The sequence below is a fragment of the Alligator mississippiensis genome, chromosome 5, assembly GCF_030867095.1.
Source record: "Alligator mississippiensis isolate rAllMis1 chromosome 5, rAllMis1, whole genome shotgun sequence".
Lineage (NCBI taxonomy): Eukaryota > Metazoa > Chordata > Crocodylia > Alligatoridae > Alligator > Alligator mississippiensis.
The window spans coordinates 135,462,462-135,484,961 of record NC_081828.1 but is presented as its reverse complement, the minus strand read 5'-3'; the positions used below and the strand labels follow the sequence as shown (position 1 = coordinate 135,484,961).

At 41.0% G+C, this 22,500-nt stretch overlaps 1 protein-coding gene across 6 annotated transcripts in view; it reads left to right on the top strand.

Moving 5' to 3' along the window:
* The window catches only part of TRAK1 (trafficking kinesin protein 1), a 190,686-nt gene that overhangs the window by 1,171 nt on the left and 167,015 nt on the right, over window positions 1–22,500 (top strand). For 5 of the 6 annotated variants that reach the window (XM_059728759.1, XM_059728758.1, XM_059728757.1 and 2 more), the window contains exon 2: window positions 16,582–16,663. The exons of the other annotated variant lie outside the window; for it this stretch is intronic. The gene's annotated coding sequence lies outside the window, so the exon portion shown is untranslated. The remainder of the gene's footprint in view (window positions 1–16,581; window positions 16,664–22,500) is intronic. 6 annotated transcript variants of the gene reach the window in all.

Sequence of the window (22,500 nt, the reverse complement as noted above, 5' to 3'; positions counted from 1 at the left end):
ATATATTATTGACTCTCTAACAGCCCAAGGAGTAGTGGGTCACGAAATGAAACTAGTAGGGAGGAAGTTGAAAACGAATGAAAGGATGTTCTTTTTCGCATGGTGTGTAATTGAAGTGTAGAGCTCGTTCTCGCCAGACATGAATGACTGGTACCTCCCAAGACAGGGGGCTCCATGGTGGCGAGTGGGGACCCCCTGGAGATGCTGGTGGCTGCATCAGCAGTGTTGGGGGTGCGGATGGCGAGCAGCAGCCACCCGCAGAAGCCAGCGGTGGCTTTGGCAGCGGCTAGTCTTGGGGGAGAGGGGGCATGTGCGCCCCCCCCCCCGCATGTGTTGCCTATGCCACCAGGTATTGTGGGAGCTGACAGTCTCAATCCAGATTCAAAAATGGTTTGTACAAATTCTTGGAGGAAAGGGGCATCCATAGCTATTGAGTGTCAGAATTAAGGGTACAGCCTCTGAATTGGAACTTTCTAGACAAATGCTGGAGGCTGCAAGTGAGAAAGGAATAGTAGGGGGAAACACCCCTGGTCATGCCCTGTTCAGCCTTTTAGCATCCACGCTGGCATTGTGTGACACAGGCCAGTTTGATGCATAGGGTTAATGTGGGCTTAACATGCACACAGTAACAGTTAGCCTTCCCTGTTATTACAGGGGACTATTGGGTATGTGTTAATTGATTTTTGGGAGATAACTAATGAAAAAACAAGCTGTGTGATGCAGGATATGGGACAAGATGGATCTATGATCTGACCCAGTAAGTGGCAGTTCCTATGTCCTTATGTTCTTAACTGTTTTGGTAATATCAATCGATCCTCTTCTCCTGGCTATGCTGGACCTGGGTTGTGTTTAAAAATGACTTTTTCAGAGTTTCCCTAAGTAGTGTGAGGGGATGGGAAGTCTACCCTAGGAACTATGTCATCCCCCATCTTCCCTCAAGTTGCCTATAACCTGCTTTGGATACAAAAGAACAAATCTCTGTCTGTATTTAACAAGAAACCTATGCTGAAATTGTGCTAGCAGTATGTTTTAATGTGGTAGTTGTATATCTTTACTGGGGCACCTCTTAACTTCAGGTGAAACTGTAGCAAAGACGAGGATGTTTGTTGCTTTCACATGAGTTAGTGGGTTGAAACAAGTCTAGGCTCTCTCCCACATGTGGGCAGGATTTACATGTCCATTTAACTTTTTCTTTGAAAAAAAATGTAGTCCTCGTAGTTGTACAGATGGTTTTGACAGTGCGCACAGATTGCAACTGAGGAAATCTGTGGAGGTAGCAGAGGACTTGTGGACCTGCTTGAACAATTGGGGTTGGTAGGGTGGTTCTGATGCTGCTCTGGTTAGCATAAACAGCAGTGTGCCTAAAAGGGTCCAAATCACATGCAAGTAGATGTTTTCTTTCTGTAGTTTGGTCTGACTTTCAGATATGCTCAGTGCTCACAACTCCTACTGAAGGTGGTAGCTGCTGCAGCATCTTAGTACCTCTGCAAAGTAAAGCCAGTTTAATCTGGTGTTGCAAATACTGAGGCAGCAGGAAGTGCAATGCGAGTTTCTTTTGTGCATCTTAACAGGATATTAATTTGTCACCTTGTTATTAGATAGTGGCCCTCCATATTGGTGGAAATCCAGACAGGATTTGATTGATGGGGAAGAATCTGAGTACCATGTACCCCACTCATAACCTCTGAACTGGAAAAAAGACCATGCACTTCCTAATGTATGTACTTAGACCTATTATAAACAGTGCTCATTAACTGTATAGCACTGCCAGTGCTGTAGCATTAGCTGAATAGTTCCACTAATCTTCAAAACTTCTAATAAGTCGGTTTGCCAGTTGCCATTAGAAAGCTTGAAAGTAATGGGCATGAGTAGATTGCAGAACTGCTATTTAAAGCCCTGAAAACAAGGGGAGATGTCAGTTTCCTGTCTGCTTAGTTTCCATGATTTTCAAGGCCTCCAATGGCAGCCCTTTGATAGCTGCTTTCCTTTCCCCATTTCTGGAGCAGTTATGCAAAGCATACTTAGGTTACCAAGTAGACGGTGGGGCTGAAAGATGCTACACCCTTAAGAAGTATACACATATTTTGAAGTTTGTTACAATGTAAGCAAAAGGCAGTAAAGTGGAACTGGCATTGTGTTAAAACACTGAAGTGAATTACCTACTTATCCAGTATGCATGTAAGTGCTCTCCTGTGTTCCACTAAAGCAAAAGTGAAATCACTGTTTGGCATAGAAGGGAGCAAAATCAAGAATAAGAAACCTACTACTTTTGCTGTCTTCACTTCCTACCCTGATGCTTCTTGCACCTTAACGGGTTTTACATATTCCACTCCTAGTAGGCCATCTACTGCTGCTGTCGCACCCTATGTAGCTTAGTCTGATCTTACTCTTTCCGTTTTCTCTGGTGTGGCTGTTTTGCACCCTGCCTTGCTATCTTGTTTGCCTCTGGGATATGAGAGTAAGATTTGAACTTTAAAATGAATTCAGGAATAGATCATTACTAGAAGGGGAGTAGTGGGGGATAGTGCTGAAACTTCCCAGGGCAGAGTACATGGCAGATAAAGTAAAGGCTGGACTTTTCAAAATAGCTCAGCTGCCATTTAAGTACGTAAATGGTCAGAATGGGAACAGCTGGCACTTAGATTTTTTCCAAAGGACTCACCTTAAGTGCAGCTCAGTATTGGAATAGATCAACTGTTGCTTATGAGGAAGCAAAAAGGAGAAAAGGTTAAAAAAGGAAAACCTTGCACCCTGTGTTCTTTAATTCTCTCCCAGGGAGCAAAGGAAAGGCAGCAAAAGAGGAAAAGTATTCTCACATTCTCTCTCTGGCTCACCTCCTGTTTTAAAATATCCAATTCTCTTGTATATCTACATTAGCAATCTTCAGGAAACTACGTATTGTTTGTTCAAGTTGTTCAGTGGTGCTAATAGTTCGAGTGATACTGTATAAAGAGATGGTGGTAGAAAAATGTCTATGTCATTTAGCTGCCATTTGAGCACTTAAGTATATTATCTGCTTAAAAAGCAGGAGTGCAGTGGTAGAAAATCTATCAGTGTGTTAACATGGTCATTTATTTTTGTAACTACATTTCTATAGCTGATCTCTTCATACTTATCCAGATCCTGGTATGTGCTTGGAAAAATAGCTTGGCTCTTTCATTTTACTGTAAGTCAGTGTCTCCTTTAATAAATGCCTGAATATTTTAAAATTCTTCACTCAGGTGACTTCAGTACAGTTATACAAATGAGAAATTTGTAATGTCTATCTTCACAACAGTTCCTTACAGAGTTAAAAAGGGATATATTAAACACATCTTGCCACTTTGATTTTTCACATGAAACTAGAAGTCATATGTCTTTAACTTGTTAACTCCTATAACAGTGGTGCTGTGCACATGTGCACAAGTAGCAGAAGAGTGGCACCTTGGTATGGTTTTTAAGTGACCACTTATTGATAATAATGCTTGTTGATATAAAAAAATAAAATTGCTGTCATAGGTGTGTTATTGCTTATTGATTCCTGGAATAAAAACAGGTTTGGATAGAAACTGTAGACTAAACAGACTTTCAAAGGAAGTGTAAACAATTTAATAAATTGAACAGCTACTTTCCAGTTATAATATCTGCTAAGTTGTTTAGTATCTTGCCTTAAAAAAACGTGTGCAACAATACTCTTCACTTCTTTATAGGAGAAATCTAAACAATCTATTGAACTTAAAAATGCTCATGCTTTGATGGTAAAACTTGGGGTTGCATTTCTGTAATTTGATCCTCAGGAAGAGACCTTTTATATCACTGGAGCTCTGTACTGACGAGTGTTGGTCTGTCCGGATCCAATGGAAGGATCAAGGCTATTAGAAGGGAAATACAATCTTCAGAATGAACTTCCTGTTAATGCATATACCCTTAAGAATATTAAGTAGCATCTGGTACGAAACCTTTCTGCTTACTAATTGACTTAATAAGTGGAGTTCCTCAGGCATAGTAATACCACTTCAGAAGTAACAGTAGTTCAATTTCTTTTGCCTCTTGCAAAAAAGGAAGAATATGGAGTGTGTGTACTTTGCTTAGCATATAAGCTTTTTTTTTTTTTTTAAATCAGATTTGTGCTCTGACCCCAGATTTTTTTTTCCTCTGAGGGCATAGAATATGTCTGGTTGTAAATTGCTCATATAATATAGGAAAGCTTGGATTGTATAACTTTATCACATGGGTTATGAATAAATAAATCTTTGGCGAAAGCTGTTCCCATGTTATTTGACCTTTTTATTTGTTAATCAGTGTTCCCCATTTTATTGTAATTTTTTGATTGAGGTACAAAAAGCGTCCATGTCCTAGAGTTAGCTTACTGATTTCTATCCAGCTAAGAGGCTTATTGATAGCACAAAAAGATTAGCCAAGAGATAATTCTTCAATTCAATTATGGTGGCACATTTGTCTTGGCTTAAACCATTTTTAACTAAACTGGAAATGATTCTACATCTTGTCTTATCACCCTTCCTGGACAGGGTGGGTTTAGGACTGCACAAAATCCTGAGGAATTATTGTAAACTTCATGCAACTCTGAGTCACTTAGTAACATCATAAGGAAACATGAACGTTTTTTTCTGATGGATAAAATACACCAGGCGCCTGATGTTTCCACTTCCTTCTAGAGTAAAATTTTCAAAATCTCTCGATTTGCTTGCATTCAGTGGTGGAGGGAATTAGAAAGGAGGAAGCAGCAGAAGTTATTAGAGAGTTCCCTTCTGTCTCTTAGATTACATTTCATTATAACCCCAAACAACCTGAATGCTTGTTTGTAGATGCAAGAATAAGGTAATAATGTTTGTGTAAATATATCTGTTGCTCTGGCAGGCTATTGTTGGTTCACTAACACTGACAAATACGTCATGGGGAACTCAAATTAATTAAGTTTATATCATATATAACTTGAGTGTAAGATTATATAACTTTTTACAAAAATGAATGTGTGTATATGTTTTACTTAAGCTAACCTTTAGCACATTACTGTTCTAATGGCACACCTTTGATGGTTTGGTGAATACCCAAATCTTAATTCATATACTTTTATCTATTATTTTGACACTACCCAAGCTAGTATGTGGTAGGATTAGGTGACTCTAAGGGAAAACAGTGTTAACTGCTTAAGTTTGCCTGGATATACACTTAAAAAATGATTTATTATTCTCTTGTCTTCTCAGCAAGCTTACTTTCATTCTTTTGAAACCTGCACAAAAATATATTTATGTAACATCTGCTGGGATTTAAGCACCAGAAAAACACTATTATGCATAGATTGTAAAGCCAGGAGAAAACATCAGATTGTCTTAGACATACATCAGTATGCTAGAAACTGTGTTAATTAAATTACCGGTAGGTATCTGGAAGTGAATAGGGATTCCCCTATTTATTTTTTTGTTCTGTGTATTCGTGGGTATGCTGAGGACTGACATTGATATTTCTCTTTTTTATGGCTATCCCTCCATACAAGGATGATGTCTGCTGGGGGGGGGGGGGGAAGGGGGGGGATTACTGGTCAGCTATAAGGTGGCTGAGGAATCCAGTCCATGCTCTGTAGCTGATGTTTTGGACTGATACCAAAGGCCGATTATTAACAATCCATATTAGCTGATACTGATCTGATTGCTGATATGCAGCTCTGCAGCTTGGAGAACAGCATATGGCTGGTAAATCTGAGGGAGGGAAGGGGCATGAGGGGTGCAAATCAAGGCAGCCACAGTGAAGGGCAAGGGCCTGAGGCAGGGGTAGGTACTACACAGCTGGGGTAGGGCAAGGTGTGGAACAGCCGGTGGCTCATTTGGGGAGCGGGAAAGGGCAATGGCTACTTCTGGCCATTCCCCCCACTCCCACCCTCCGCACCTCCCAGACAAGCCACTCATGGCTCCGTCCTGTGCCCTGCCCTGCTCCAGCTAGGCAGTGCCTGCTGCAGCCCCACTCCCTCCCTCTCTCTGGGGGTCTTGATCTGTTCTTTCCCCAAACATACTTACCAGCTGGATGCTGCTCTCCATGCTGCTGGGCTGCACGTCTACCCGTGTGCATGCTACGGCTGCACACGTGCACGTGGCATTTATCGGTGACATAATCGGCCACATTGGCCAAAAAAACCTGATTGCTGATAATGTCTATTTTCCTTTTATTGGTGCTGATACGATATGGACTAATGTATCGTTATACCTCTAGTGCTCTGCAAGTCTTTCCACAAACATGACAAGTGGTGTCTTGGAGAGGCGGGGGCACAGCTTTTGGCCAGGATGTTGTATGCTTTCCTTCCTCCTCTGCCGTTTCTTGGCTTCCTGAGCAAGACGGTTCTCTTCGAAGTGGGCTGTGGCTTGATGTATGGTGCAGTGTCATTGAGACCTGTTCTCTACATTGAGGCACAGTTCTCTACACCTCTCATGAGATACTAGTCTAATGTGATTAACAGACCAAAGTTAGTTAAGTTCACTTTTAGATCAGTGTGTGTTTTGTGCATCAATGTGTAATTCTTTAAAAAATGAAAATAAATACAGATATGGATCTAATACTAAATCTGAGGTTTTAATCTAATAAAAGTCAGAAAGTTGTAAGTTATGGTCTCACCACAGCTATAAACTCTTGTTTCATTGTGAATATCAAGGTGCATTTGTGATTAGAAATATGACTTTCTAAAAATGATCTCTCCTTACTCAAAATCTGCTTCCTGGGGGGACTGAGAATTTTCTAATTACTGACTAAAATGGGACTTTTTTGTCACTTGCTGAAGCAGTGTGGTTTTTTTGTTCGTTCAGCATGAGCCATTGAAAGAACAGAGTCACTTGAATATATCAGGTTAGGTTTATAAATAAGAGGTATAAATTTAGGTTAGGTTTATAAATAAGAGCTTGGGGTAGGAATCATAACTTCATTTTTCATTTGTAAATGGATAAATATGAGAGACAGAAACAGTCGTGGGTGCTGCTTTTTGTGCAACTGTTTTAAATAATTAAAAGTGACTTTACATATTACTTGATATGTGCTAGGGGTGCATCAATAGAGATTTTGGGGGCTGATACCAATAGCTGATTTTTAAGGAGGCATACTGGTTGATACCGATCTGGTTTTCTATACATCTGTGTGCAGCTGGTAAGTCTGTTGTGGTGGATGGGGAGAAGGGAGGGAAGGGACATGAGTGGGCAGATCAATGCCCCCACAGTTAGGGAGGGGGTGGGACAGGGGCTGACTTAGGTGCTGCCCAGCTGGGGCAGGGTGGAGCACGGGACAGAGCCGTAGCTTATCCAGGGGGCATGGAGAGGGGGAGCGTGTGCCCCTGGATTTGCGTGGGGTGGGGCAGGCTGGGGGCTGCACTGGGCTCTTCCTGGTGAGGTGGGGCTGGGCTGAGCTGTGCTTGGGTTAGGTGGTTGCAACACTGGGAGGGGGCTATGGCTTAATTTGGGTTGGCTGCAGTCCCCCAGTAACCCCCCTGCTTCTGCCTTCCCCGAAAGCAGCCCAGCCCATCCCCCACCCTGCCAGGAAAAGCCCGGTATAGCTCCCGGCCCCAGCCTGCAGCTGCAGCTTGCCCTGACCCGTCCCCTGCAGACCTGGGGGTACCCCCCCCCCGGTGCCCTCCTGGGGTGTGCACAGTGGCGGGAGCTACCCCCCAGATGAGCCACGGCTCCATCCTGTACTCCGCCCTATCATGGCTGGGCAGTGCCTACCCTTGTCACAGCCCCACTCCCTCCCTCACCACAGGGGGTGTTGATTTGCCCCTTCCCTCCCTCCTCCACATCCACCTCAACAGACTTAACAGCTGCACTCAGCTCTTCAAGCTGCTGGGCTGTTTTTCTCGCTGCCTGCATGCTGCGCTGCAGTGGCGCACATGCACAAGCATTTATCAGCCAAATTATTGGCCACATCAGGCTGATTTCTGATATAGTAAATTTTCTTTGTATCGGTGTTGATCTGATATTGGACCGATGTATTGGTGCCGCTCTATGTGCAAATTACAGTTCAGATCTGTTTAAACATTTCCCTCATTCCCTCTTCACTACACTGGCACCTTGAATGTACTAGTTAAGGCTCTTGGACTGATTCCTGCTCCCCTTCAATGGAATTGTTTTGATCTTTTTCTGGTTATGGCACAGTTGCAACATCTGTATACTTTAGGAATGATGGTATTATTTGAAGAAGTGTGAGACTCCTGGAGGAGGGAAGCAGACATGGCCTTCTTGTAGAGCGGTTTTCTTTTACAGAGCACTTCCACAGCTGAATGTGCGGGCTGGGAGCGATCTGGGCCCTTTTTCGCGCCGTGCGGGTTGTGGCCAGCAGCCCGGGCACGCTGGGTCGGAGAAAACAGGCGGCACGCTAGAATTAGTCATGGACGCATAGTAGTTGATTCAAGATTGTTTACTTACACCGAAGGTGGTCGCGGTGTAGGCTGGACAGTTTTCCAGGCACAGCTCCGATTAAATCCTCGTTTGAGGACTCAGACAATATTCGATCGCTCTCATGGAATTGTCGAGGCTCCGTGGGTCCTTTTGCGCGCAGGGAGAGAGATACGTCGAGGATTGCAAACGGCGACGGGGAGAGGCCAGAGGCTGATCAGACCTCTGTTGCCTGCTTGAAATACACTGGGTCCAATAGGCTCCGCAGCGCTTGGAGATCTTCACACAGTGTGAAGTCTCCTCCTCCTGGTGTTCGTGGAGTCCTCCAACTTGGGTGGAAACCACTCAAGCTTTTTATACGGCTAGCAAGCCAATCACTAGCTGCCACGTGTGAATAATTTCACGCAAGCCAATAATGGGGCTCGAATTATCATACAAATGGCGGGAACTCTTTGCAACGAGCATTTCTTAACTGCAAAGAAGAAATGCACACTGCAAAGAAAGCTACAAATTGGCGGGAAAATAATTCAGTGGTGCCAAAGCACACACAAAACAAAAATCACACCCTTGGGTTGTGACACTGAACAGTCGCACCTCTTGGCTCTTTTAAGAAGAAATGTCAGACTACTTAAAAGAACTTTTCCACAATAACACCTACTTCTGGGATTTAGAATCTAATGCATGCAATGATGTGGAATTACAATATCCTGTTTAAGGTGAAGAGAAGTTCACTTTAGTAGTAGGGAAGATCTTTTTAGAAGTCCTAATCATTCAGTGAAGTGTGTGCTCTTAGGACCTCGTCAGGTACAGATCAAGAGCTTGTGGCTACAGTTCATGGGTATTCTGTAACTTTGTCAAGTGCCAAATACTGTACTACAGACATCTATTTTAAGAGTGACTTGACAGTTTGAATTAGTTTCTGAGGACACCATAAGTCAAAGATAAAACAGCTTGACACATAAATAAAATGCAGCTTTATCTAAAATGACTGTAACCTTTGGTTGTTTCATCTTGACTTCCTCTGTAACAGCTGCTACAAAACTTGTGCAGGACTTCCCCAATATGCAGAAGGAAAGGATTGAGAAAGTTTAGATCCTGATACTAATTGGCTGTATAGAAGTTGTTCCTATTGCAATCCTATTGGATATCTTCCATTTCAATATTCTACAAGGTGATGGTCTCAATAGATGTGGGAGAGCAGTGGATGTGATGTACCTTGACTTTAGCTAAGTTTTTGACAGTGTCTTCTGTGATGTTCTCGTTAGGCTAAAGTATGCTGTCTAGATGAGTGGTTCTCAACCAGGGATGAGAATCACTGGGGTGCCACAAGATCTTTTGAAGGGTGCCATGAGGTGTGGGGAGATATGTGGTTTTGGGGAGATGAGTACAAGCTGAGGCTTGTCCCTGCTTGGCTTCTGCCCTGCCTCCACTGCCCAGCCCCTCTGTGAAAAGGTAAACACTGTAATAAATTCATTTTTAAATGGATGATGCTCAATCTGCAAAAGTTAGAGGGGTACCTCAAATCTAAAAAAGGTTGAGAACCACTGGTCTAGATAAAACTATTATAAGCACTTCACTTAAAGAACTTTCAAAATGATCTATAAACATACTAATTAACTGAATTTCACATTAGTTGTTCCAACTATATAGTTGGTCCAATAAAAAAAAAATACTACCCTTACCTCTTGCATTAAGCTTTACAACACACTTATGAGTTCTAAAATTAGTGTTCCTCTATTTTGCAAAATGCTAAGGGCAAGAAGTTAAGGAAAACTGGATTAAAGAAATTAAAAATTCATCTGACCCCAGCGTTTTTTCCTGCCCAGGGCAGGGGGTCAGACTCAAAGCCAGTCTCCTGATTTGCAGCCTGTTATCTTAGTCCTGAGATCATCCGTCTCCTATGATCAACAGACTTATTCTATGTCTGGCCTCAAGACACAAGAGAATAGAACATCTGAGCTCTAAGGAATTGCCTGTAACAGGCAACTGAAAAGTGCAACTTTCTCAACAAGGTTTGATATTATAGTTTATTTGGGATTGGTAGCTGTCATTCTGCTGAACTATGTACAAATAGAAAAGAGACGGTCTCTACTGGGAAGGAAATGGTATGCTTAAGAAGTTTCAATTTTTTATGTTGTACACATCTGGAATGCAGGATTTTTAAATAGAAACACTGTCAGATTCTCAGCAGTAGTGAGTCTAGATGACTGCTGACATCTTTATCCAATCTCAAACTAGTAATAAAATTGTATTCTGGGATAGCAGGGTAGTTTACTGGCTGACTGGTATGTTGGGAATCTGTGATTCAGGGCTCGAATCTGATTTTACTACTTAATTTTCAGTGTGGGATAATTGGAGTGAGAAAGAACAGGTCTTTGAGATGGGGAGCACCAATTCTCAGTGCTCACTAGTGATCGATAGTGTAATAAGGGTGGGGGTGAGGGGACCAGGGCAGCAATAGCACCACTAGGCTCTGCTTCTGTGTGGTGGTGGTGCAAAAATAGCTGCAACTGTGGCAGCGGTTGATCATGCCACTGCGATCAACACTGTGGCAGCCAGCACTGCCCTGCGTATCACATGGCTGCCCAGCTACACCTCTGCTAGTCACTCTCTAGACTGGTGGTTTTCAGCCTTTCTCAACTGGAGGCACCCCTCTGAAAATGCTGCCTCTTATTTCCATAGTCAAAAATATGAGTGAAAACTATAATAGAGAAGGGTTTTTTTTCTGTTGCAGAGAACTCAGAAAGACCACAACAGGTCTGGGTGTTTTTAACACTCTGGATTTCTGTTGGAAATCATTGGGTTTATCTTATGACTCATGTTTTCATACCTACCAGTGCTAACATTGCATGGCACCCTTGAAAGGATCTCAAGGCACTCCAGGGTGCCATGCCACCCTGGTTGAGAATCACCACTTTAGAAAGATCACTGTTGATTTTTGCAATCTTGACTGTTTTGCACTTGCTGTGGACTTCTGGTTTACACTGGTAAAAATGAAAGAGAATCAGGAATTGTGAGAATACCTTCATGTAGACATTGTATAAAATTAAAGGGAAGGAAAGTAGAGATCCTTTGCTTAGAGGACCCAAGGAGGAATGGTTTGTATGTGTTTTGGGTTGGGTTTTTTTAAAGCCTTTCTGATGCAGTAAAGGTGCTGTCCTAAAGTAAAACTGGAATTTAACCTTTAAAGGCACAGATTAGAATCCAGCTTTTCTCAAGTGAAATAAATTTGAACTTTATATAATTGAAGTAGAATAGTACATTTAGAAGACTTCAGATCCTGATCCCTCAAATCCTTTCCTGAAAACAGTGGATTAATTACAATAATTTGATTTTGAAATTAAAAGGTTTTTTCATTTTTCACTTGTATTATTATTTTCTCTGAAGAGAGGTTGGTTCTTATTGGCTGGTATTGCCAATAACACATTGATTTGCAACTGAATGTAACTTTTACTGTAAATTCGCTATTAATCTTGCTAATAGCTACCTACCATTTTTTTAGTTTCCTAAATTTTGATTTATTTTTTTTTTATAATATTGGAAAACGCTGTATTACTGAATTACTGTGCTTTTTTTAAACTTGTGACTTGTTGTAAAAAAGCCATTTCTAATTTAACTGAAAATACCCTTAATATATGCAAACCTTGTTTTGTATCTAAAACAAACTGATTTATTATTTGTAAATTAGTTTATAGAACTGCCTGCTTCTGGTTGTCACAGAGAAATCGGGCTGGAAGGGACCTCCAGAGGTCATCTAGTTCAACCGCCTGCTTGAGGAAGGATCATCCCTATCCAAACCCTCCCATACAACCGTAATCTAAACTCTACGTAGGACTACCCTCAACCCTGACACAACATAGACCTAACACCCTAACCTGCCACAGGTAGTGGAACCATGCCAAAAAGTCCTGCTTCTATAAAATATTGTTAATATATGTTCAAGAGGTCCTATGTAGAGGGCCATGCTCCCCCATACAGAGGAAGGCAAAAACACCCACAGTCCATACCAATTTGACCAGGGGGTAAATTCCTTCCTGATCCCAAATATGGTGATTGGTCTGACCCTGAGTGGAGAGGGAAAGACCCTCTAGCCAAGAACCTCTGGCTGTGTTCCTACCAGGAGAATTGACACCCCCCAGTTGAAGTCCCGAGCCTTAGCTTTAGCCAATGCCTCTGGGGAGGTTTAAAAACACTCTGATACATATAGCAGAAAAAAAAGGTGTTTGGCGGGGGGCAGGCGGAAGGTGGAAGGAGCAACCAGCAAAACCCGGAAGCGTGGAAAATACCCAAGGTAGAAAATAGGTATAGCTATGCCAAGATCATCCGCTGTCAGTGGCTGATCATCTCCAGGCAGTGTTATGTCCTACAAGATATTTAGAACAAATAAATCTCATGTTCTTGCACTCTTTGTTGTTGTTGTTAGATAGGAAGAGCTTTCATGCTTTCTTAGTTGGAATTCAAACAGCCATTGAACTGAGCTGATCTATCAAGTATCTTGAAATTAAATAAATTTTCACATCTGGGTTCATAACGGTTATTTCCATCATGCCAGTCTATTAAAATTTGGCAGCAAACATACTGCATGAATATTATTTGTCTAATACAATGGTGCTCATGGTTTCAGCCCCATGGGTCTGATGAATGGCCGAGGGCTGGTTTGCAGGTTAGATTGAGCCCTGCACAACCCCTGCCTGGCCAGGATTTGGCCCTGCACCGCTCCTGTGCACTGGGATTGGGTCCTGTGTGCCTGATCTAGCCCTGGCCTGCTGTGCTCCCCACAGATCCGTGAGGAACCCGGTGGACTAGATGACACGGCATGAGGGGCTGGAACTTACCCATAAGCCAAAAGTTGGGCACCCTTGCCTTATAGGTTTGGCTTCGATATATTAAATATGACTTGACAACTCCAAAAAAGAACCATGTATTTTGATAGAATCTATATAAAAATAATCTTCTTGCACTGTGGCAAAAGTGCATGAGTAAATTTTATCTTTAATTTAGCTCATGTTACCAGGTTGAATGCTGGCTCTAGTTAACTCCTTCTTATGATCATTAAGGAGATGTCTAAATTCACTTTCTGGCAGATCTACTTGTTTGGATGCAGTTAGCTTGGGGACGGAGCAAAGTGATAATAAAGATATTATATCGGAGTGAAGCAGGAGAAATGAGTAATTGGAAGTAAGGAGGGGGTGGCATAGTCAGAAACATGAGCATCTAGTTAGTGGCCAGTGAGATTTGTGTTGGTTTTATCAGTATCTATAATCTCTCCCTAATTTTTTTCTCTGGAGCTAGCTGAGGAAAACCTACTTTTATTTGGATTTGAGTGGTGCGATATCCTCTCATTTGTTTCTGTGCTGGATTAAAGTACTGCCTTTTGAGTGCCTCTAATTTGTAACTGGAAACTGTGCTCTGTTTTGTGTATAGGAAACTGATAGTGCAGCCAGGTGGCAAATTGGGTTCACATGTATTAAACTTTCAACTGTATAGACTAGGCTTCAAGTGTGAGCAGGGGCAAATGAACCTAGTTGTTAGTTCACTTCAGTTGAGCAGAACATGTGACATACTGATAAAGTGGTGTAACTAGAGCCAGCGGGAACTGTGCACTCCGAGCTTTCAAGAACATCTCATTTCAGAGGTCTCTTCTCAAGCCTGCTATTCAGCTCCACTCATACCGGATATTTTCTCTGAGCTCTGCACAGCCCCAGCTTTGTTTAGTGTGCTATGTGAAATGTTTTGTGTGTTATATGAAATGTACTAATATTTGAGTTTTCTTCTGGACTGTTGCCTTAAGGTGTGGCCACTTCAATTTTACTCTTCAACAAAGCAAGTAGATTGGGTACAATTAATACCAAGGGTACTGAGAAATGCAGTTCCACCATGTTATATGAAAATTATAAAGTGACAAACAAACAAATGAAACCCATAAAATATTATAAGAGTTTTCTCGTAGTAATTAAGGTTTGTTTTTATCAGACCTAAGTGGGCAATGTTTTGGAAGGATTTTGCAGAAGGATTATAGGACTATGACCTTGAACAAAAGAAACTCATATGATACTTTATTATTGCATGAAAAATGAATCAAAAGTAGCTTTTATTATTCTGGCTTTTTTATAGAAATCTCCAAGGAAGCATGAAGTGGCAAAGAGACTAAATCATTTAAATTAATTATCTCTATGGATTGGAATTTGCTATTTCCTAGCAAAAGCTTCACATCTGCTTGAGAAGCTGATTCAGCTTAGTTGACTGTCAGTTTTTCAACCACCAGCTTCATGGTGAGCTATAAACAGCATCTCTGAACAAAAGTATCTACCGGTTTCTTTGATAGAGAATAGATTTCAGTTGGTGTTGAAGAACGGTATGCATTTCCAGTTGTAACAGCTACCTAGAATACAGTGTAATACTTCAGTTTACAATAGAATTATTGGAAATGGATCCTCAATAGAGTGCCAACTATTATGTTGCTGATTACTGATTGTAAACCTGTTAAACCTTGTAGCATATTCAAAATGTCATACTTTTTGGCATTTTGGGCTGATAATTATTGAGAGCTGACTGAAAAGGTTGAAGTAGAATGTATTAGTTTCTCTCAGTTCTGTGAGACAACACTCATTTCAGGAAAAAAGTACTTGAAGGCAATCTAGGTAAAATCCATTAGAAACACTTTTAGCTAAATTACTTAGGTAGTTATTTCTGATCCAAAATAAGTCTCCAGATAAACTTTCACAGCAACAAATAAACATGGTGTAAATTTTTGTTTTCATTGTAAGTTTGTGTGAAAGCCAGTCTTAATACCTGCCATGAATGGTGGGTTATTTTATTTTCACTTTTTTGCCCATGTCTTGAGAAGTAATCAAACAGTCTGTTATAAACTATTAAACAGCTTTGGATCAAATGATTATGAAGTTTAATGTATGAGCTCTATTTTATATGTTAAATCATATTTGAGAATCTTTAGATATATACATTTTTAAAATTAAATGTATGTTTCACTGATCTCATGTTATTGGTTTAACTTGGTCACATTCAACAAAACTGGTTGTTTTTAAGGCACTTTTTCAGTACCTAAACTGTAATAATCAGCACTGTCCAACTTCTGTGTGGTCAGGGGCTTCACACTGTATGGGCAGCAGGTTTCCTGGGCACTCTTCCATTGTGCTGCCCTGCCTCAAAGACCCCAGATGCTGCAGAAGCAACAGCAGCAGGAGCAATGAGGAACCCAAGGGCCACATGATAATGCCATCTGGCAAGCAGGCTGCCATTTGGATATTCCTGATAGAGATGATGTTTCTTTCCTTCTCGGAATAATCTGGCTCTTATGATACCTTTTAAATTTATTTCTGAATGGCCACCTTTTGGATTTTAACTTCCTCTTCTGGATGTGTAGATTAATCTTAATCTCATCCTGTCATAGATTCATAGATGTTAGGGTCGGAAGGGACCTCAATAGATCATCGAGTCCGACCCCCTGCATAGGCAGGAAAGAGTGCTGGGTCTAGATGACCCCAGCTAGATGCCTATCTAACCTCCTCTTGAAGACCCCCAGGGTAGGGGAGAGCACCACCTCCCTTGGGAGCCCGTTCCAGACCTTGGCCACTCTAACTCTGTCAGAATGTAGAATGTTAGCATTAGCTTATTTTTCTTTGCAGCTAAGTGTTGACTGCTTGACCTCCAGTTAAGTGGTTGCCCTTGGTCAAAAGTTCTGCCTGTTCACCTGAACTAAGTGCAAACAGTCAAAAAGCCCGAGGCTGAATTGATTCAGTCTTTGCAGGTTAGTCCAAACTGCAGAGATTGAATTGATAAGCAAATGATCACACATTTGCTTTTGATTCAGAAAATGCAGCCACATGCCTGCAGTGGCTCAAGCCAGAAGCTGGGGGGTACTAGAGCATGCCTGCCAAGCCATTGTCAAAGGGGAGGGAAGACAGAAGCCATCCAAGACACTTTCCCACTCCCTGCTGGAGAGGAGGTGGCATGGCCAGGCCCTAGCTTGTGCTCTGCCTGGGCAGGCGGCAGAAGGTAGTATCACTGAATTCATAAAAGTTTGAGAAAGAATAGTTCTTTCTCTGAAAACAGTATAAACTGAAGAACTATAAACACAGCATGGGCTGTGTGTTCGCTTCCTCTTCCTGCTCCCCCTGATGTCGCTGGGACTTGCAGTTCAGACTCACTGCAGCAGGACTCTGCAGGGTTACTTATCACATCCTCTTTCTGCTTCCAGGTTCCTCTGGGATTTGTAGTCCACAGTTGCAGCCAGCACTAAGTAAGCCAGCAGCACAGGGCACCTCTGTACTCAGGGGAAGGTGAGTTTAACCCCCCTCCCTGGCCCCAAACCCCAGTTCGGGTTTGCCTGGGGGGGTGGAGGGCATTGAGCCATCCTGCACTGCTCCAGCTAGGGCGGGTCCAGCTCTGCTCTCTGGAGACAGCATAGCCTAGCCTAGGGCTGCAAAGCATGCTGGGATGCTGAGGGATTGTGATTTAATTTGAACCAGGAAGGGGTCTGGGACAGAAGTTTTATAAACTGTTTTGACATAAATCAGTTAAGTCTGATATTACATTCAACCAGTTTTACCTTAAACCAGTTTCAGCCATTTTGAAACTGGTTTATGTGCGCTGAACTTCTGTTCTGTTAAAGATTTAAACCAGTTTCTGATTACTCTAAACTAGTTTATGTGTAACTTCTATCCCTAGCCCAGTTGTGCTGCTATGTCACAGCTCTTGTTAGAAGTTTTAGAAAACAAGGTGGAAGCATGAGGCAATTTAGATGCACCTAGGCTTACACATAGCCCTTATGATGATGCTGTGCTGACAACTGTAATCAACCTTTATCCCAGAATATTATACCAACTGGAATGAAATGGCCAACAAGAGCACTTAGAATTAGAGATGAACAAGATGATGCTTTATTTATGTTGTAATTTGCCCATGTCCACTTTGGTAGTGCATCTTGTTAAATGCTCCAAAACAGACTCTATTAAAAAACCAGTACAAGGCTGTACTGTGAAAGTCCTGACAACTGTCATCCATTATTCCAGCAGAACATAAGTCTTAAATGTTGCCTGTGGTACTCCAAGCATAAGTGTAGGCTCGCTGAACTGTAGCTGACAATAACTTAATCAGGAAAAAATGGCACACTTAGTATGATATGATTAATAAAAGAAATGTACTTGGCCATGCTCTTGTGTTCTAGTATTTTTGCTGCTTTGATCTGGGTTCTGCTGAAACATTTCCACTCCAGCCAAGCACCTATTTCTTTATGTAAATGAGAAACTGGCATAAGAATGAATGTTGAATCTGGCTCTGAACAGTTGGTTTGTGTAAGGTTGAAGAATACCTGATTACCAAGGTTGGTTTGGCCCACTTATGGGAAGAAGGCCTGAAGTTTTACTTTGGTTACAAATTCCTATTATTTGATTTTTTAACATGTGGTAACTAAATATCTACCTAGCATCACACCTTAAACACAGGAAACCTAGAAACAAATATACTTCTGTTGATTTAAAAAAAAACCTCTGTGGAGGGAAAAGACATATATTTCCATTGCAGGAAACTAGGAGCTGGCTCAGATAAGGAATTCATGTTTACAGTAAATAACAACTTGCATAGTAGTTTGTATTAGTCCTAAATAGTTGCATTCTATCTTTATATGTTTCTGCAGTAGTCACCTACCCCCCCCCTGGCTTTTATACTCAAATACTCAAATCCAAGATGAGGGAATTTTTCTCCATGTTAAATGTGGGGATGGGAATCCAGTTCTCTTGAATTCAAATAAATATGGAACATAGTTTTGACACTTTTGATTATAGGACTAAAATAAAGAAAAATGCTGTCTAGCATGAATTTACATAATAGTTTTGTTTGAAAGAAGGAAAACTAACTAAATAGCATAAAACAGTAAAGTATTTATAACTGATAGACAACTAGAAAAGATGGTTATGGCATGGCTAGATTGATTTATTGTAGCCAGGGAATCTTATGGCATAGCTTTTTTTAGAACTAAGCATTTATGATGTGACTAATTGTAGTTGTTTTTAATGTGCCCAAACTCATGTACATAGTGTTGCCTCTTTCTTCCTCCCTCTTGTGTACCAACTGTGTGTTTAATGTGCTACACCAAACAAAGTCCTAAGTCCTGAGAGGTTTGCATTCTAAATTAGGCAAATATTGATAAGCATTATTGTCTCTCTCTTCTTTCTTTACCAGACTGTGCCTTTGTGTGGAGAGGGTTTTGTTCTCTCTCTCTCTTTCTTCCCACTCCACCCCCCACTTCCCCATGTGAAATAGAATCAAGACATTTGCCCCTAATTAGGTTAATGTAATACATTGGGTTTTTTTTATAAAGAATGATAGATGAGCTGTACTTAAATCCACAGTTCTTGACTCATTCTTAAGTTACTGTGGATACAATTACACTACCAGTGGGAGCTACCCCTTTATGCTTGGCCAGTACCTGTAAGCTTTGGTGGTTGGGGTGTAATTTTGTAGTTGGTTTAGTGCTACCTTCCCTCCCTGTATGAATAAAATAAAATCTGAACCAATGCCAATTAGGTCCTTAAGGTTTTGAGAGCCGTGAAGGAACAGGCAGATGACAATGAGTATCAAAGCGGAATTAAAATCTTGCCCACCCCACCTCGCCCACTATGAGACACTACTTCTTTGTTTCCACCATCAATAAGTCTGCAATACGGTTTCCCATAGCAACTCCCATTGGTAGTGGGAAGGCTAGGATGTTTCTCTAAAGCATCCCTATGACAAGTATCTATTAACGCCTGGCATGGATTCAGGACTGCATTCTGAACAAGAATTATACTTCTCCTACTGGGTTCCCTCTTCTCTGCTCATCCCCCCCCCCGCACCAAATAAACAGCCCTCTAAGTTTTGATATTGGTTTAACTTTAGGGTAACTAACTGGACAAGAATATAAATCAGAACGTAAAGTTTAAAAAAAAAAAGTCTAGTTAAAAATATTTACCTTTCAGCGTTCAGATTACCCTGTCTGCAGCTACCCTTCTGCACCCTTATGGAGGAATGATTTGTTTATTGATTTGTTTAATGGCTTCTTGGCTTCATTGAAAAGAGAAGTGGAAAGCAAACTATTGAACCCTTTTTTTAATAGAAGCTAAATTCACTCTCTCAACTAGTTTATTTTTTGAAATGCAAATTGAGTTGTGAATGAATGTGTACCAACTATTGTCTGTTTCTCAGCTCCTCCTCCTCATTGGGGTGAGAGTCAGGAGTGGTCATATGATTCGGTGGTGAGATCATTAGACAGGGGACACCAGCTGTGCTATTATTAGAGGTTTTAAAGTCTGTGACAGATGTTTTTAGGCTCTTGTCCAGCCTGTTTTACATCCTACATATGGTATAATAGAGTAAATGGAAAAAGAGGTGTCTGACAAATATTTTTCCATGCAGCAAATGGTCATTTTTATTTCTGTACAACTAAAATAATTCCATGTGTGCTCCTTTGAATGAATTTGAATTAGCCAGAGTATGAGGGTAACAAAGTAAAAAAAGATTAATGTTTTTTGGAAAGTAGTCTGTACTTTCTTAAGCTTGAAAATATGCATGCTTTTCAATTAATTTAATTACTTGTCATACTCCTTTGTAGTGTCCCTAGGGTCCCAGTGAGGCACTGGTTCCCATTGTACAAGGCATTCTAGATATGCATAATGAAAAAGTTGCCGTTCCAAAAATGTTAACATTTGAGAGAGAAGAGGTGGCTATGACAGATGCGTGGGGGAGGCAGACAAGGTAACAATGTAGTGATTGACATTTGCAGCAGTGTTTGTTTACAGAAACCGGACCGGATAGTTTTCTTTTGTTCCTTAGTTTCTAATGTTTCCTACAGTAATAGGAAAATAACATACTTGTCATACTTTGTTTAAATATGTGTTGTGTTTAGTGTCTCAGACACTGAAGTCAGTTGACCAGTTGAGATGTTCCATGGAGATAGATAAGACCACTAGCATTGACATCATTTTGGTTGAACTCTTCCAGTGTGTGCTCTGTGCTGTACAAAACCCGAAGGAAAGCATGGTCCTAGCCAGAGTTCTCTGAAGCAGAATAGGCAGCAGAACGAAAATGCCCTCGGAAGGTCAAAAGATGGTGATTAGTAATAGCTAGCTGTTTTATAATAAGTAACATGCACACCCTTGTATTTCCTGTGTTCTTAGTCTCACATAAGCATGTTGTTACTAAGCAGAGCTATGATTTGTTTTAACACTTTCATAGACTTTCATCTTCCTTCTTGTCAGAAATATTTCTTCAGTACTTGGGTAAAAATAGCTCCTAGGCTGCTTCTGCTTGATACCAAGGATTAAAACTCAGTGTAGCAAATATTATACGTTTGAAAAACAAAATAAAACCATTTGGTCTCAAAATTGGGGAAACAGAAGCCTGGATATATTATACCAGCCAACTGTTCCAAACAACTTTTTTTTGTTTTTTTAAATGTGGTTAATATAATGACACAATACCAAAAGTAGGAGAAGAATGACCTATAACTTGCTACTAAAATGTTATGTCTTCTCATAGTATCTAATGAAGTGAGCTGTAGCTCATGAAAGTTTATGCATCTGTGATTCAGTTGTCTATAATGTGCACCTCTCCCTACCTTCTGTTGGACTTCAGACTAACGCAGCTGTCATTCTCTAAAATTTTCTGAGCAAACTGGGCATTTTTATGTCCCTTTCTTGATACTAAGGATCATCTTTTAATTACTTCTGAAATTTAAAGGAGGACCATAAACTACTCTGTATTTCATTTGGCATTAGTACAAAACTTGCTCAGGCCTTGGGGGATGGCTTCAGTACAGATTTACCTAGGCTTCTATTGCAGTGTTACCCATTCAGCTAGTTCCTCTCTCTACACACACAACTCTGACCCGAGCTTGGTGCTTTTAGCCCAGGCTGGTTGGCTCATCTTCAGTGAGGATGCAGACTGAACCATGTGACTGAGTACTGATCATTCTCTAGTCCTTTCCCACAATTTACTGGCAAAGAATCAGTGGCTCAGTTTACTATAGTGCTGAGAACCAGGGGATGGGATGGCAGAAGTGCTGAAGCCTCATGTGATGAGTACAGCTCCATTGTGTATGTACTTAATTGGTGTGTGACTGCAGTGTGGCCATTCGTGCCTAGGTTAGGTTGCTTGGCATACTTTGGCCTTGCAGACCAGCCAGTGTAACTTGGTAGTGAGGAATGAATTGCTGTAGACATGGTGAGAATATTTTTCCTGTTCCTGTTTTTCTGTAATTCTCTCAAACGGAACAGTGCTTCCTCCTTAACAGATTAGAATGCAGGACCGAGAGATATTTTTAAAAGGATAAATCAGTGAGCATTGGGGAAAGCCTGCCTGTTTAACTAGGAGAAGTATGTGTGGTCTTTTTAAAAGACTTGCTGGCAAAAGCTATGAATCATGATCTTGATGAGTTCTTGAGACTTTCTTATTTTGAACTTTAAAGGCTCTGAGCAGGTGCAATGATAGTATTTTTGCATTGCTAATTTGGAGAGCCCTGCACAGGTGAGAGTTAAGCTGTTGGGCATCACAGTGGCATGGGCTCCCTTCTATAAGCTGGCAGAAGCTTATTGCTAAAGTTCTTGTAACATCAAGCTTAAAGCAGCTCCTGGATAAATAGCAATCTCTGTTTAACTAAAACCCAACATTGTATCTGCTTCAAATCTAAAATATGTTTTGACTGAAGAATAATTACCCAGATTAAAGTGATTGAGTCTTGTACAGAGTATGATTGCGAGTCCTGTAGTAAGATGAAGTCTTAGATAAAAATTCAGGACGAATGCACAGCCTTGGCTTGTATATACAAGGGCAGAGGCTTGTCATCTGATCCAAATATTTGTTAGAAATATAGTTTGTATGATGATCTACTGTAAGCAGTTTAACAAGTCTAACTTTTGGACCTCTGAACAATCCTGTCATGTTATTAGTCATGCTATTTTATAGATGTGTAAGCTTCCTGGATACAGCAATGTAGAAATGGTTGCTTCTACCAAAACTTATAATTTGCTTTCATGTAATGTGAGTATACATTCACAAAGGCAAATACATGGCTTCTGGATGTGCATGTGGGAGTGGATGAATTGACTGACACTTAACAGATGGGAAAGTATGTTTTTGTATA